The sequence below is a fragment of the Schistocerca americana genome, chromosome 2, assembly GCF_021461395.2.
Source record: "Schistocerca americana isolate TAMUIC-IGC-003095 chromosome 2, iqSchAmer2.1, whole genome shotgun sequence".
Classification (NCBI taxonomy): Eukaryota; Metazoa; Arthropoda; class Insecta; order Orthoptera; family Acrididae; genus Schistocerca; species Schistocerca americana.
The window spans coordinates 1,131,938,904-1,131,954,440 of NC_060120.1; the positions used below are offsets into that span (position 1 = coordinate 1,131,938,904).

At 40.7% G+C, this 15,537-nt stretch overlaps 1 pseudogene; it reads left to right on the plus strand.

Moving 5' to 3' along the window:
• The window catches only part of LOC124594729, a 107,670-nt pseudogene extending 95,164 nt beyond the window's left edge, over window positions 1-12,506 (plus strand).
• Window positions 12,507-15,537: the final 3,031 nt, after the last annotated feature.

Consider the following 15,537-nt stretch of genomic DNA (forward strand, 5'->3'; position numbering starts at 1 on the left):
TCTGTAAGGTATTTGTAAACTTGGTGTGTAGTATTTCTTCTTGGTGGAGTGGGCAGCTATTTGCCACACTCCAGGTCATGTGGTGTGCAGCCCTGCGAGTCTATTGTCCCAGTTTGTGGTTTTAAAAGTTTTAATTTAGCCTGTATGATCCCCTGGAGCCTGCTAATATGCTGCAGCCAAGCGACTAGCGCGAGGTTTGGTGTTCTCGTAAAGATAAGTTATTTTAGATTATAAAACACATAGATTAGTACTGATTACATGGTAAATAAGTGTATTAGTGTGCCGTTTAAGTGTACCATTAAAGGTTTCATTTCTCATTACGTAATATAGCAGAAAACGCGAAAAGACCGTACAGTCGTATTTTCTGTTTACGTTCTGCTGCAGCAAATCTATAGAATTTCGTTTAGTTGTTCCTTGCTCTCTCCAGCAATTTAACTTAGTGTACCTCTTCATTATTTAACTAGCATTTCCGGAAAGTAGCGTAAAGTTTAACTTGTTGTTTCAGAAACTTTGCACTTTTGTTTTTGTTTACACACAGTTGCGTATAGGCCAAATTTGTGTAACCATATTTTCGTGTTTATCTGTAATTTAACTGACTTATTCTTAATAAATTATTACGTTTATCATGAGTGAAAAGTGCTTGACTTGCCATAGAATTGTTAGGTCGGGGCTTTGGTGTGATGGGTGCTGTAGTTTTTTCCATGTGGGTGACTGTAGTGGCGTGGGAATAGGGGAAGTAAATGAGACTCATCAGTGGTTTTGTAGGATTTGTAGTAGAGATAGGAAGATACTGGAACAGGAGGGGAAAATTGCTGCCCTTCAGGCTGAGTTAGACAAGGCCAGGGGAGATCTTGACAGGTTAAGGAGGGAGAAGGGTAAAGAGAGGTGGGAAGTGGCAACAGGCAACAGGAGGAACAGGCCTAGAACTTTGTCTGACAGCTTTATGGTGAATGTGGAAAATAGATTTGACCTGTTGCTTCAGTTAGAAGCTGGTGAGCCTCAAGCAGTTACAGGTGTAGACAGGGCACAACAAACTTTCAGCAGCAAATTGAAAAGTAAGAATGTAGGGAAATCAGTAAAGAGAAAGAAAGTGTTGTTGTTAGGTAGTTCCCATGGAAGAGGTGTTGGCCAACTCTTGCAGGATGAACTAGGATCAGAATACCAGGTCACCAATTTTTTTAAACCTAGTGCTGGTCTGGAGCAGGTGACAGAGGATTTAGGATCACTTTGCAAAGATTTCACTAAGGAAGACACCGTGGTTATAGTGGGTGGGGCAGGTAACAGTATTGACAGAGATCCTGGGTACAGCATAGAGTGTGACCTGGCGAAGATGGCATCAGCATCGAGGCATACCAGTGTTGAGTTTGTATCTGTTCTTGGGCGCCATGACCGACCTCATTTGAACTCTTCTGTCAAGAGAGTTAATTTGGAGCTGGAACGGCTGCTCATGTCGGGTGCGGGGTCACACATTGGTGTGGTTCATGTTGATTCTGTCAGTAGGTGGGATTATACTAGGCATGGCCTTCACCTCAACAGGAAGGGGAAGGGTAAATTGGCTGGGGAAATTGCAGGAAAGTTAAAGGGGGGAGGCACTGTCATGAGTGGTAAAATACCAGTGGTTATAGGATTCAGAAAAGACCCTTTTTTAGGGTAGGGAGGACAGAAAGAAAACAAATTTTAAGAGAGGTTAGAACTGAGACAAACCTTCAGTTTGAGAAAGAAATCAAAAAACATAATTCCAACTTATTACATCAACATAAACAGCCATTGGTTAAGAATTTTCATCTGTCAGCAGATATTTTAACTCCATCCAATTTTAAGTCAGTCAATGTGAAATGTCAGCTATCTTTATTGCATCAAAATATTCGAGGACTGAGAAATAAAATTAATGAATTAACTATCTGCATAGATGAATTAGAGTCTTCAAACCCAGCTGACATAATCTGCCTCTCTGAACATCATGTGACCACTGGTATAGAACTTTTAAGTGTTACAGGGTTTAGGTTAGCATCTCACTATTGTAGATCAGAAATGGAGAAAGGAGGAGTTGCCACATTCATCAGGAACTGTCATAAATTTAAGAACATAGACATTCATAAATTTTGCCTAGAACAGCATATGGAAGCATGTGCAACAGAATTAGATTTTCACAAAAAATCTTTCATAATATTAAGTGTATATCGAGCACCTGCAGGTAACTTTAATCTGTTTGTAAACCACCTTGAAGCTGTACTGGCCCATTTAACAACCAAAAACAAAGAAATAGTGGTTGCTGGTGATTTCAATGTAGATTTCCTTAAAGACTCTCCCAATAAGAACCTATTTGAGTTAGTAACACTATCATTCAACTTAATTCCCACAGTAAAGTTCCCCACTAGGATAACCACTTGCTCACAAACAGCCATTGATAATATCTTTATAGAAAAGTCAAATGAACAAAATTATATTACAAAACCAATAGTCAATGGCCTCTCAGACCATGACATGCAGTTCCTTCTGTTAAATGTTAATACTGAACAGGATATAAAATCTGTTAAATCTGAGCTCAAGAGGGTAATCAGTAAGCCAAAAATTGATTATTTTAGGACACTCCTCAGAGACATTCACTGGACTGATGTTTACAGTGCTCATGGCATGAATGAAAAATATAACATTTTTGCTAATAAAGTGCTTACCTTATTTGAACACTGCTTTCCCCCAAAACTTACCAAGGTTAGAGCAAAGTGTACAAAGAAGCCATGGATTACTCGAGGAATTGGGGTATCTTGTAAAACAAAAAGAAAACTGTATCTGTCAATCCGAAACATTTCCAATGTTGATGCTATAGCACATTATAAGAAATACTGCAAAATATTAAAGACTGTAATACGGATGTCAAAGCAAATATATTACAAGGAAAAGATAGTCATATCAGATAACAAAATAAAGACAATATGGGATATAGTGAAGGAGGAGACCGGTAGAACCAGACATGAAGAGGAACAAATAGCATTAAGAGTAAATGATGCATTGGTGACAGATGTGTATAGTGTTGCAGAACTTTTTAACAAACATTTTATAACTGTTACTGAAAAGATGGGGTTGTCAGGTTCGGTAGATGCTGCTATGGATTACCTTAGACCAGACATTTCAAGTAACTTCCATAATATGAATTTGACCCTCACTACCCCAACAGAAATAATGTCCATCATAAAATCTTTAAAATCAAAAACATCTAGTGGGTATGATGAAATATCAACAAAGTTAATTAAAGAATGTGATTCTGAGCTAAGTAACATATTAAGCTATCTGTGTAACCAGTCGTTTATCAGTGGAATATTTCCCGAATGGCTGAAATATGCTGAAGTTAAGCCACTGTTTAAGAAGGGAGATAAAGAAATAGCATCAAATTTCCGTCCAATTTCACTGTTGCCAGCATTCTCAAAAATTTTCGAAAAAGTAATGTACAGTCGTCTTTATAACCATCTTATCTCAAATAACATACTGTCAAAGTCACAGTTTGGATTTCTAAAAGGTTCTGATATTGAGAAGGCTATCTACACTTACAGTGAAAATGTACTTAATTCATTAGAGAAAAAATTGCAGGCAACTGGTATATTTTGTGATCTGTCAAAGGCATTTGACTGTGTAAATCACAATATCCTTTTAAGTAAACTAGAATATTATAGTGTAACAGGAAATGCTGCAAAATGGTTCAAATCTTATATCTCTGGCAGGAAACAAAGGGTGTTATTAGGAAAGAGACATGTATCAAGCTATCAGGCATCATCCAACTGGGAACTAATTACATGTGGGGTCCCACAAGGTTCCATTTTGGGGCCCTTACTTTTTCTTGTGTATATCAATGACCTTTCATCAGTAACATTACCAGATGCCAAGTTTGTTTTGTTTGCTGATGATACAAACATTGCAATAAATAGCAAATCAAGTGTAGTCTTAGAAAGATCAGCCAATAAAATATTTGTAGACATTAATCACTGGTTCCTAGCCAATTCTTTGTCACTAAACTTTGAAAAAACACACTACATGCAGTTCAGAACTTGTAAGGGGTGTCCCAAGAGTATATGTCTAACATATGATGACAAGAAGATAGAAGAAGTGGACGGTGTTAAATTCTTGGGATTACAGCTTGATAATAAATTCAACTGGGAGGAGCACACCACAGAACTGCTGAAGCGTCTTAACAAATCTCTGTTTGCAATGCGAATTTTGTCAGACATAGGGGATATAAAAATGAAAAAGCTGGCATACTATGCTTACTTTCATTCCATAATGTCATATGGGATTATTTTCTGGGGTAATTCATCAAGCCAAGCTAAAGTTTTCCGGGCACAAAAACGTGCAGTAAGAATTATATGTGGTGTGAACTCAAGAACATCCTGCAGAGCCGGCCGAAGTGGCCGTGCGGTTACAGGCGCTGCAGTCTGGAACCGCAAGACCGCTACGGTCGCAGGTTCGAATCCTGCCTCGGGCATGGATGTTTGTGATGTCCTTAGGTTAGTTAGGTTTAACTAGTTCTAAGTTCTAGGGGACTAATGACCTCAGCAGTTGAGTCCCATAGTGCTCAGAGCCATTTGAGCCATCCTGCAGAAGCCTGTTTAGGGAGCTAGGGATACTAACTACAGCTTCCCAATATATTTATTCCTTAATGAAATTTGTCATTAAAAATATATCACTTTTTCAAACCAACAGCTCAATTCATGGAATCAATACTAGAAATAAGAATAATCTTCACAAGGATTTAAAGTCACTTAGTCTTGTACAAAAAGGTGTGCATTATTCAGGAACACACATTTTCAATAACTTGCCAGCAGCCATAAAAAGCTTAACAACCAATGAAATTCAGTTTAAGAGAAGCCTAAAGGATTTATTGGTGGCCAACTCCTTCTACTCCATTGATGAATTTCTGAGGAAAACCAACTGATTTGTATATAAGTACAACATAACTTCTGCACAATTTCAGTGAAGTAATGTGTTCACTGAAAATTTGTGTGTGTGTGTGTGTGTGTGTGTGTGTGTAAGTATAATCTAACTTCTGCACCATTTCAGTGCAGTAATGTGTTCATTGTAAATAAGTATTACAGTAGTTGTATTACATGTTTCTTACCTTATAAATAAATATAAAACTTTTTTATTTTAAATTCAGTGCAATAGTATTTGTAAAATGACTCTTAGTGTTCATTAAAAAATGACGATCATTCCACTTGGGACCTGTGGAATGGTACATTAGCTTATTTGTTTTAGTTTAAATATTTGTCATGTATTGTTGTTTTTCTGACATGTTCCACATCCTGGAGGACCTCCTCACTACGGATCAATTGGAATGAAAGTAAATCTAATCTAATCTAATCTATGTTTGTACATCCAGTATCTCCCGAGATGATCTCTCATTGACATTGGCCCCTGTATTTCTGGGAGCAGGGCCATTGAGCATTCTTGTGGTATAAGTACTGTAATGGTACCTGCTATTGCATCCTGAACTGCGGTGGTAAGGGCTTTGACAGCTTCAACAAGTTTCCTGCATTGTGTAATTTTGGGAATTTGTGGGATACGACTTTTCAAGCATTTCCTTGAACAATGCCCAATTCACACGCTTGTAGCTCAGTATCCTGTGAGATTCATCATACTGCTGTGTTTCTTGCGAGTAAAGTATTACAGGTGTTTGATGAGGCCAAATCATGTATAATTTCAATGTTGATTGTGACTATAATGCCTATCACATCTAATGTCTATCACATTTAGTCTCTCTTCCCTGTTTTAAGTGTCACCTCAGCTGGCACTAGTGTAATGTAGTTTGGGCGCAGTGCATGTTCGCATAGTTTTTTTGCTATTGGTGTTTGATCTTTGTTAGTTCCAAGCAGAGTGTTTAGCATTAAGATCACCAGTGGCTATTAGTCACTATGCTATGTTGAGTATTGTGCTGATATCGCTTGTTATGATATTACCAGATCAATTGTATATCGATATCAATGTAGTGTTCACTCAATTGACTTGACCCTAACAGCTGTGGCTTCTAGTCTTTCAGGTTCAGGGATCTTAATATTTGTGTATTCTTTGTCTCAATATATGAAGATTGCTGTTCCACCAACAGTTGTGCCTTCAGGTGGTCAGTACAGTAGATGTAATATCTTGAGAAGAGTAGTTGTTTGTGTGACTGGAGCTCAGCTTTGTTCATGAGAGCATTCCAGATTCCCTTCTCCTCCATAAATGCAGCTAGCTCTGCCCTTTTGTTGCCAATCCCATCTGCATTCCAGAATAGCATCTAGGTCAAAGTACTGTTGTTTGTGTTTTGTGGTGTATTATCTATGGAAGTGTGTGGGCAGTGTGGTGATAGCAGTTTGTATAGCAGCCATGCACTGGCTGTGTGTAGCCGTCATGAGTTTGTGCATGTGTTACGATGAAGAGCCTCAAGAGGATCTTAAGCCATGTGAGTGGGGTATAGTGTCTCCACTATGCCTCTGATTGTGGTGAGAATGTTTGTTATGTCAGCCAAGGTGCTGGCGGTGGTGTTGGTGGCTGGTGGTCCTTATGTTGGTGTACTGGATGGGCTGGCTTGTGTGTTATTCATGGTTCGTATTTCATCTGGGGTCACCTGTGTTATTGCTTTGGTGAGGGGGGCAAGAGTGTGAGTTACAGTTACATTGTTCCTTTTAATGTGTTCCTATGTTTGTCTGGTCTGTTGTTGGTGTATTTGTTGTGGTGTGATAGTGTCCCCTCTTTTGTTTTTTGGGTACCTCTGTTTTATTTCGTGTGTTTGTGGTTGCCCTAGTTTGGGTGTGTCTTCTGTGATATCACAAGTGTCACAATCTGTCCTAGACAGAGTTGACTTGGTGTTGTCTGGGACCGGCAGTTTTGTCATCAGTACAGGGGCAGTTTCTAGCACTGCAGGTGTGGGTTGTGGTTCTGTTGTTGTGGGAGTGTGCCGTGAGTTTGTGGAGCTCTGTGCATCCTCAGTTCATCCACTTCCACTGACAATGCCAGTAAAAGAGATTCCACACCTTACTGGTTTGGGGGGTGGGGAGTGTCTTGGAGCTGTTCTGGTTACCACTTGTCTGTCTTTGGCACTTTTGCACCTTAGAGCTTCTTTGTATGCTGCACACCATCTGTAGTTTGCACATGGACCCCTCCACATTTGGTACATTTGATAGTTGTACCAAGTTTAAAGTGTCGTGCTACACGGTTACCAATGCATTTGCGGCACCGTGTGCCAGATCACATCGGGTGCCGCATGGCCAAACTGCTGGCAGTGGTGGCACTGTTGGGGGACACACGGAAGTGTGTATATTTCTACTACGACCATGTGAAGCAGGAGCATCTGCGTCAGAAAGTTGCAGGAGTAAGCTGTGTCATCGAACTCCACTAAATAGTTTGGCTGCAATCTGTGTGTCACGAATCCAAGAATTCATCTCATGCTCTCACAGTCCCAGCTGAGAGCTGTGATTATACCATGAAGAATGTCATTGAGGGTTGTGGTGTCAACTCCTTTCACGATGTACATTCGAGTTTTCCCCCCTTGGGTGTTATATTTATGATACTCAATTCCCCCAGCTTTGATGATTTTCAGGAGATTTGTGCAATCTGTTTTGTTGCATACATACAGTGATACATGGTCCCTTGTGAGTTTTGTGTTTGGTATATTGTGGGGAGTGACATTCTACAAATGTCTTTTTTAGCTTGCCGAGGCAAGTGTAATTGTGTATTATGACCAGTGGGAAGCCAGTCGGTGTAGTGTTCTGCGTAGCGGCTGGGGTAGTGTTGTGTAGTTGAGGTGCTGCAGAATTGTTTGTATGGTCCCTCATATTACCGATGCTCAGAACTGGTGTTGGTAAAAGCACGCTGCATTTGCCGTGTGAGTCAGTAGGCTCAGTTGTTTGTGTATGTTGCTGCTGATTGCATTTTGGACCCAGCAGCTTCGAAGGTCCATCTTTGTTCCACGGAGCTGTCACTTCCAGCTCAAGGACTACTGCGGTGGTATTGAGGGCCTCTCTAGTATATTCACTGGTGGTGTGACTGATGTTGGTGTTGCTGTTGCTGTTGCGTTGCTTCCACCCGTCAGTTGGACAATGAGCTCATGCTGTCTCCAAGCCATTGCTTCTTGATTTGTGGCAGCAAAGTCCAGATTTAGCTGGTTCATCACTTACTGATAGGTGGCAAAGCAAGACAGAAACGTCAAAGGGAACAGATGGCACTCCTGCCTCTTGTGCTGCAGTCTTGCTACTGGTCGTCGGGTGGGATCTGCTCGGTGGATCTGCGTCTCCCAGACATAAGGATACTTTTAAGGATAGAATGTGGATATGAGACAATTTTACTTTTTCGTCTGAAAAGACAATTTTGCTTTTTTAGTGTACATACAGAAGAGGGGAGTCCTTATGACTCACTTGTGCAAGATGCAATGCTCAGTGCAAGAGAGCACGGGTGGAAGACAGCAGCCTGTACTAGATAGTGTTGTCCAATGTGAACGTGCCCCGGACACTGAAATACCCTATTAAAGAATGGGAGAGTCACACTGGGGAAGTTCCAACCACAGTTGCAGGAACTTTGAGCCAGAACTCATGGCCACCTAGCACTGTCAAGTGTGTAGCAGCGTGTGCTTGTAGGTGACACTCCAAAGAGTGTCCTGTGGCATCTACACCAGTTTTAGCGTATGTGTAACACAAATATCCTCTCGCAGCTACTGCAGGTACAGGGGGAAGGCAGCTGCTCAGCTGCGACTCACCCGTAGTACTGCCCGAGGTTTTCCTTGGTGGGAGGACTGGAACGAGGTGCACCAAGCCTTGTGATGCCCATTGAGGAACTGTTGGAGTGAGACGTAGTGACTCTGAGGTCAAGAAAGCTGGCAGTGACCAGAACAGGGTGTGCTGACTCCCCCCCCTCCCCCTCCCACCATACTGCTTTCAGTGATGCCATTGCAGAGGATTACACTGTGGTTGGTCATCTGGTTTTTATGTGGGCCAGAACATGAAGCTTTCCTATGCTTTTTTTTTGCTAAATTGACTCATACTTCTGGACACAAACACCTATACAGAGCAAATGTATTGGCATCCAGGGTTGGGTTATTTGGGGGGGGAGTGACAGTTTGTTATTGTTTCCGCCCCCCCTCACCCAGCTTCCCTCAAAAATGCAACTCGCTAGCAACCTCGCTGTTAGCATACGACAGACATCTACAATTTTAATAACAATAATAAACACACAAAAATATATTAAATTATTCAATATAATAGTAACAATACAAATAGGTGGATCAAAGAAGGAAGAAAACATAGAACAAACAAAAGAACTTCATAAAGTGTACAAACTGACATGGACACACTGTAATAAAAGAAACATTTCAGTACAAGGCAAACACATGCGCTACAATACAGTTATAGTATCAGAAGCACTCTTCGCATCAGAAATGACCACAATCTGTGGACCAGGCACCACAAAGCAGAAAGAATACAATGCAAAATCCTCAGAAAATTTTTTGGAGCAGTGCACAGAGATGGCATATGTATGAAGAGATCAACCAGAGAATTATAAGAACACAGAGGCAGATTCAGTCACAATCAGAAAACACCGACTAACATTCTGTGGACACATACACACAATGAACAGCGACAGATTCACAAAGGGATTTAGGATGTAGTAAATGCCTTAATCAAAAAAACCAGTTGGTTTAAAGAGATAGAAGAATGCCAAAACGAGCAGGAATCAGAATGGAAATGATGAATGAAAGAGACAAATTCAGAATCAAAATTATGAACATAAAACTTGAAGTAAAGGGAAGGAAGAAAACAGAGAAAATATGTACATATCAAAGGAAACAGGAACACAGTCAAAGAATGAAAAGATTTTGGGAAGAGAAAAGGGAGGAGGAAAGAAGGAAAAAGCTGAACAACCATGTAACAACGAAGTTGAACTCTGTCAGATTGTGTGCTCACCATCATTATTTCAATAAACATTATGACTGAACAGAGGTCTGCAAACACATGTGAATGAGGGGAATACTGTTTCTATCAGTGATTTCCAACTGTGTTCGGGAAGTCATTCTTTCTGTTGTTGTTGTATCGGATCTGTTGACAGCTGGTATATTCAACCCAGTGGTGTGCAGCTTTACCCGGCTGGAATGTTGTCAATCAGACCAAAAGCATGTCCTTGTGGGCAGACCCTAGCACGAGCAACTGAAAAGTGTCCTTTATTAAATGTAGCTTGTCATTGCTGGAAGAACTTGGCGTTTTTGACACACTTCTGTTTCCATGCTACCTCCTTCTCCAAAAGTTATGTGTGCATTTGGAAATTGGTGAAGTATGAAATATAAAGACATCGTGTCATTCTGCCACATCTGTCTGTAGTGTGCATTTTGGGGTGCGTGTACGATACAAGGCATTTAGGTATGGTGAGGTTACTTAGCCATTAGTGTTCACAATGGCTGGCATAAAGGAAACATGACAAGTATTACATTAGAAAGCAACAGCGATAGCTTTCCGACCGCATAAATTCTACTAGGCAGAGTCAGAAGCAGACACAGTGGCCTGTGCCAGATACGAGGGTTGGAAGTGGCTGAAATGTGAGTCGTGGGACAAAGAGAAAGAGAGAGAGAGAGAGAGAACACACAGACAGCACCATAAAGCATTCCCCATCTCTTTGTGCACAGAATGCACCACACTGCTGCCTTCTTAAGTGCACCCCAGTATAATATGTTGTTTGGGAAGTGGGTGGTAGTTTTCACCATTACCACGACCTCCCCTTATATCCACTCCTGCAAGATTGTGAAATCTACAGCCACTGAGGAGATTTATGTGAGATGTTCCTATCAACTTTGTGTAATATTCATATTGCACACTTCTGCAGACAAAACAGATTTTTGACCTTAGCTTAGGAAAGAAAAGAATCATAACAGATCATTAAGGTTCAAAGAACTTGTCTTGAACACTGTAAGGGATCCGTGATCCCACAAACAAAGATGCTAGTATCTGACGCCCAGGTCGATAGCGGACAGGAGTAGATTGTCGAGCGCTGCAGTAGGCAGTGAGACTAGTGCTGAGTGCGCAGTAATATGGTAGAGTGTCAAGTGAGCAGTAGAGCAGGAAAGACGGGCAAGAATGGTGGTCGAGTGAGTTGTAAACGGTAAAATTCACTGGAGTATGACGAGTGAGCACGTCCCCCTGATCGTCATGGGGTTGACTCTCACTAATGCCGATTCGCAAGTGATAAGAAACAGAAAGTGACAAGTGCCAAATTACGTGTTTCACGTCAACCGTGTCGGCCAGCAACAACCATGGATTGCAGTGAGGATTGTTGTGAATGTTAACCATCAGCATTGCGTGTGACAAAGTACTGAAAATCAGCAATCAATAAAAAGAGATAACCACAATTAGACGTGTAAGGCAAAGGTAGCAACTGCCTCAGAATTTGTGTGTTAGTAGGAAATATATATCAGTTGTACATCACAACCTTTGTGATTCTTAACAATAGACAAACTTTCAATCATTAGCTATTCCGTCTCAGAACAGCCGCATTCAGTTGAAATACTCCTGAAACCACAGCAGAACAACCAATAGCTTTTCATCCATTAAGCACACGGTCATATATCATAATAATTAACTGTTTGGTGGCTTCGGTAAATTACCCAAAATCCAGTAAAGGAATTAATCGGGGGTGTTTCAACACGAATGCTTAAAAATTCTTTTGTAGTTATCCTATTTTCAGATTATGAAGAGTTCTTTGTTACAGCTTGTATTTTTGTTCCAGGTGGCCCTGAACTTGATGGCTGTAGTGATGTCGTGAAGGCACAAAGTCGGAAGTTGTTAAACCTTCAGAAACAAGATTTTCAAAAGTACTTCTTCTCAGATACCAATATTTCGCCCCTGTTTGTGTCGGATACACAGATGTCTCAGTTGTTGTGACGTAATTTGAGTGTAGTGACTGAATCTAGAAAACAGTTTCTTTTGCTTCCCTGTGCCCCAAGCATTATGTGCAATGCAGGACTCCTAACAAAACAAACACACAGAGCACAGCCCTCTGTCTTCTCTTGCCGTTTCTGCAGTTTGGGAGCACAGTCCGAAAGTCGGACTCATGTTGACCGGTCTGGCAGGGCAAAAATGGTCAACGTGGGTTCGAAGCTGGTGACAGAACGGACTGCTACAGCACGAGCAAAGGTTTTTGTGGGACCCGAACTGATGAAACTCATACGAGAAAATGGCCTGAAGGTACTTAGCGTTGCTCGCCTGGCGGGAATTGTGGGGTCCAAGCAGACGTCCAGCCTTATCCCTCTGTGTCATAACATATCTTTATCCTCTGTGGCTGTGGACATTGAACTGGACTCTGCTCTCAACTGTGTGATTATAACTGGCACGGCAAAGTGTAGAGGGCAGACGGGCATGGAGATGGAAGCTCTCGCTGCTGTATCGGTGTCTGCCTTAACAGTGTACGATATGTGCAAAGCTGTGAGTCATGACATTGTGATATCTGAAATAATGCTTCTGGCCAAAAGTGGGGGAACTAGAGGAGACTTCCACCGGACATGAGCATCTGTGTGGGGCAGTGAAATAAGTTAAGTATACCTGGTGTGATGTAGGCAAATTTCAAAGTCTGTTCATAGTTATCATAAATTATATACACATCGAATTGGCCTGAATATAAGTTGCACCTTTAATTTCGAAAAAGAGAGAAACTTAATTAAAAATAAATTGTCAAGTTGCCCATTTACAAAAGCTTTTCAAAATGTGATTTACCCTTAACCAGTTTTTTTGTAGTACACTATAGATAAATTACACACAAAAACAAAGCTTTCAGTTGCAGTTTTCATGTAAGACACTCTTAACTTCACTAACATTCATTGTTTTGTCACTGTCAGTATTTTTGTCACTCTCCTCCCAAAGTACAGTGGCGTCGCTACAATCCCGGGCATTGCATGTGCAGCATTTCTTGAACCGTACCTTTAAAAAGCACATCTGTTAGATGAATAACTGTGAGTTTGAAATTTGCAACGTAATTGTACCGAATTCCAAAATTTTCTCTCAATGTTGTGCTTCATTGGTGAAGAATAAATTATATTCTTCAGTTAGAGAAAAACTGTGCCTGTTCCATTGTCTAAAATAGTGAAACTGTGAGAATGGGAATACAGAGGGGTCCAGAAAAATGTAGACTCTCTTTGATAGTCAATATTGATGGAACAAAATGGCATAGTGTCAAAAATCTTGCATGGGAGGAAGATCATTTTGTGTTCAAAGTGACACCTGTTAGCAGCCAAGCAACATCAATGTTGCTGAATTGTTGACTGAAGTACAGCTGTCAATGTTGCCAGTGTGGTAGCTGCACAGGATGTCTTGATGGTTTCTCATATCTCATTCAGTGTAGCTGGGTTCTGTTGGTAAACTTTGTTTGTCGAGGTCCCCCATTGGTAGAAGTCGAGAATTGTAAGGTCCCATGAACTTGGTGGGCACTTGACAGTTCCTCTTCGACTTATCTGTCGTCCAGGTATATTTTCATCTAAGTAGAATCTGATATCTCTGTGGTGGTGAGGCGGAGTACAGTCTTGTAGGTAAAAATCTTTTGTTTCCAAACACCACTTGGATGGCTAATAAAATCAATGTTTGCAGTATATGATACACCTCACCAGTTATGTACCTTCAAAGAAGAATGGGTCAGAGAAACAATACTATGACGGACCACACCACACATTAACACCAAGTGAAGTAACATGTTTGTCCATGTGAACATGAGGATTTTCAGCAGCCCAATACACGTAGCTATGACAGTTTACATTACCATTCAGGTTGAATTGTGCCTCATTAGGCCAGATAACCTTCCCTGCAAACCATTCATCTTCGTGAAGCATGCCTTCAGACCACTCGTAGTGCTCCATCCTTCGATTCGAGTTGTCCTCATTCATAGTGTGAAACAATCTTGGAATGTACACTTTCCACTTTGCAGTCTTCAGAATTTATCATGCACTTGATCAGCTTATCCCACTTCCCCATACACAATGCTTCATAGATTTTTGAGATGATCTAGAAAAATGTTGCAATACAGCAGTGCTGGAACCTGGAGGTTGATGTTGTTGTTCAGAGGACCTTTCCTTGTGCACATTTTAAACAGCATTGTCGGCTTAAAATTTATACCAAATACAATAAATTGTTGTTTCAGTACAGCCTTGCATTGCTCAAACAATAGTTGTACTTCATCCAGTGCTGCATTGTCATCTGCTGGAAACCCACACGACAAGATCTGTTGGGAAAACAGTGGTTTATGCTACCACTCAAAATTGCAGCCATATAACACTTTGTTCCAAAGGTAATAACTATCAGAGAATGTCTACATTTTTCTGGATCCCTCTGTAGTCACTGCCTAAATGGGATAGCAACAAAGAGAATGTTTGCATTGCTAACTCATACACAACAATTGAATTACAAACTGTAGTGATATTTTTGTTTCATTTCAAACTTAAGAAAAAGCACTACAGTTGAGGTTTCTATGATTCATAAAAGTCCCAGTTTTTATGGGAGATTTTTTGTAGAAATGGCGTATCTTATATTCAGGCCAATATGGTACCCGTTTCCATCCTGTTTTAAGTCTTAATTCAAAATATTTATCTTTCTTTTTCCAATACCTGGTCAGTTTGAGAGAGATATTTAAAAAAAAAAAAATAAGCACTAGCAAGTACGTTAATTTGCTATTGTTAAAACTTTTTCTCGTGCATGTTCTCTACAATTTTGATATGACATCACCTGCACTCTTATCTTGTTGCCAGTAAAAAGTGAGTAAGTAGGTCATTAAACTCTCTCTCTCTCTCTGTGCCCTCCCCCAGCTGTGTGGTAGTGTCCTCTGTGTTGCTCTATTGTTTCAATTTTTGATGGTCCCGTGCTGTGAAAAGTTGAGGTGAAGTGTTCATTCTTAAATAAATAGTGTGTATCAGCTCTTTTCTCCTAGGATCAGGTTGTCATTGCTGTGTTCATTGATGTAAAATGACACTTTTTTAACAGTTCCTAAAAGGTGCACCACTTCATTGACACTTTTGCTCAGGTGTAGAGCATATTGGCCAGACTAATTTACATGTTTCAGCTTTACACTGTATGGTACCCTCTTTTTTAAAGGCCTATTATCTTTCTTGTGTGTGACTAGTCCAGAGATTGAAAATGTTTTATTTTGTAAGTTACCAATCCAGAACAGGTTTCTGTCAATTTAATTCTTCAGGTTTTTCCAGAAGTTTGCTGAAATTCCTGAGTTGTCCTTTGCACAGTCGGACATCATTGTCTTCCTCGCATATTTCGGTGACATTAGTTGTTGCTTTTACAAAGTGCTACTTGAGACTGACCGTCAGATGGAGCAGGTCTGTAATTTGTTCCCTCTGCCTTCGTGCTTCATCTGCAATCTGCTCTGACAGACACCATCCTCGGGTATCCGTGTTGCGTGATATTCCGAGTGTCATCTACACTCACGGGCACGATTCTTGTGTGTTATGTTTTCAGTCCAAGCTGGTTGGTAAAATTCTGTTTGCGGGCTGTCCCCGTTTGGGGACAAGGATCGGCAGGGCATGAAACCCTAATCTTTCATCTT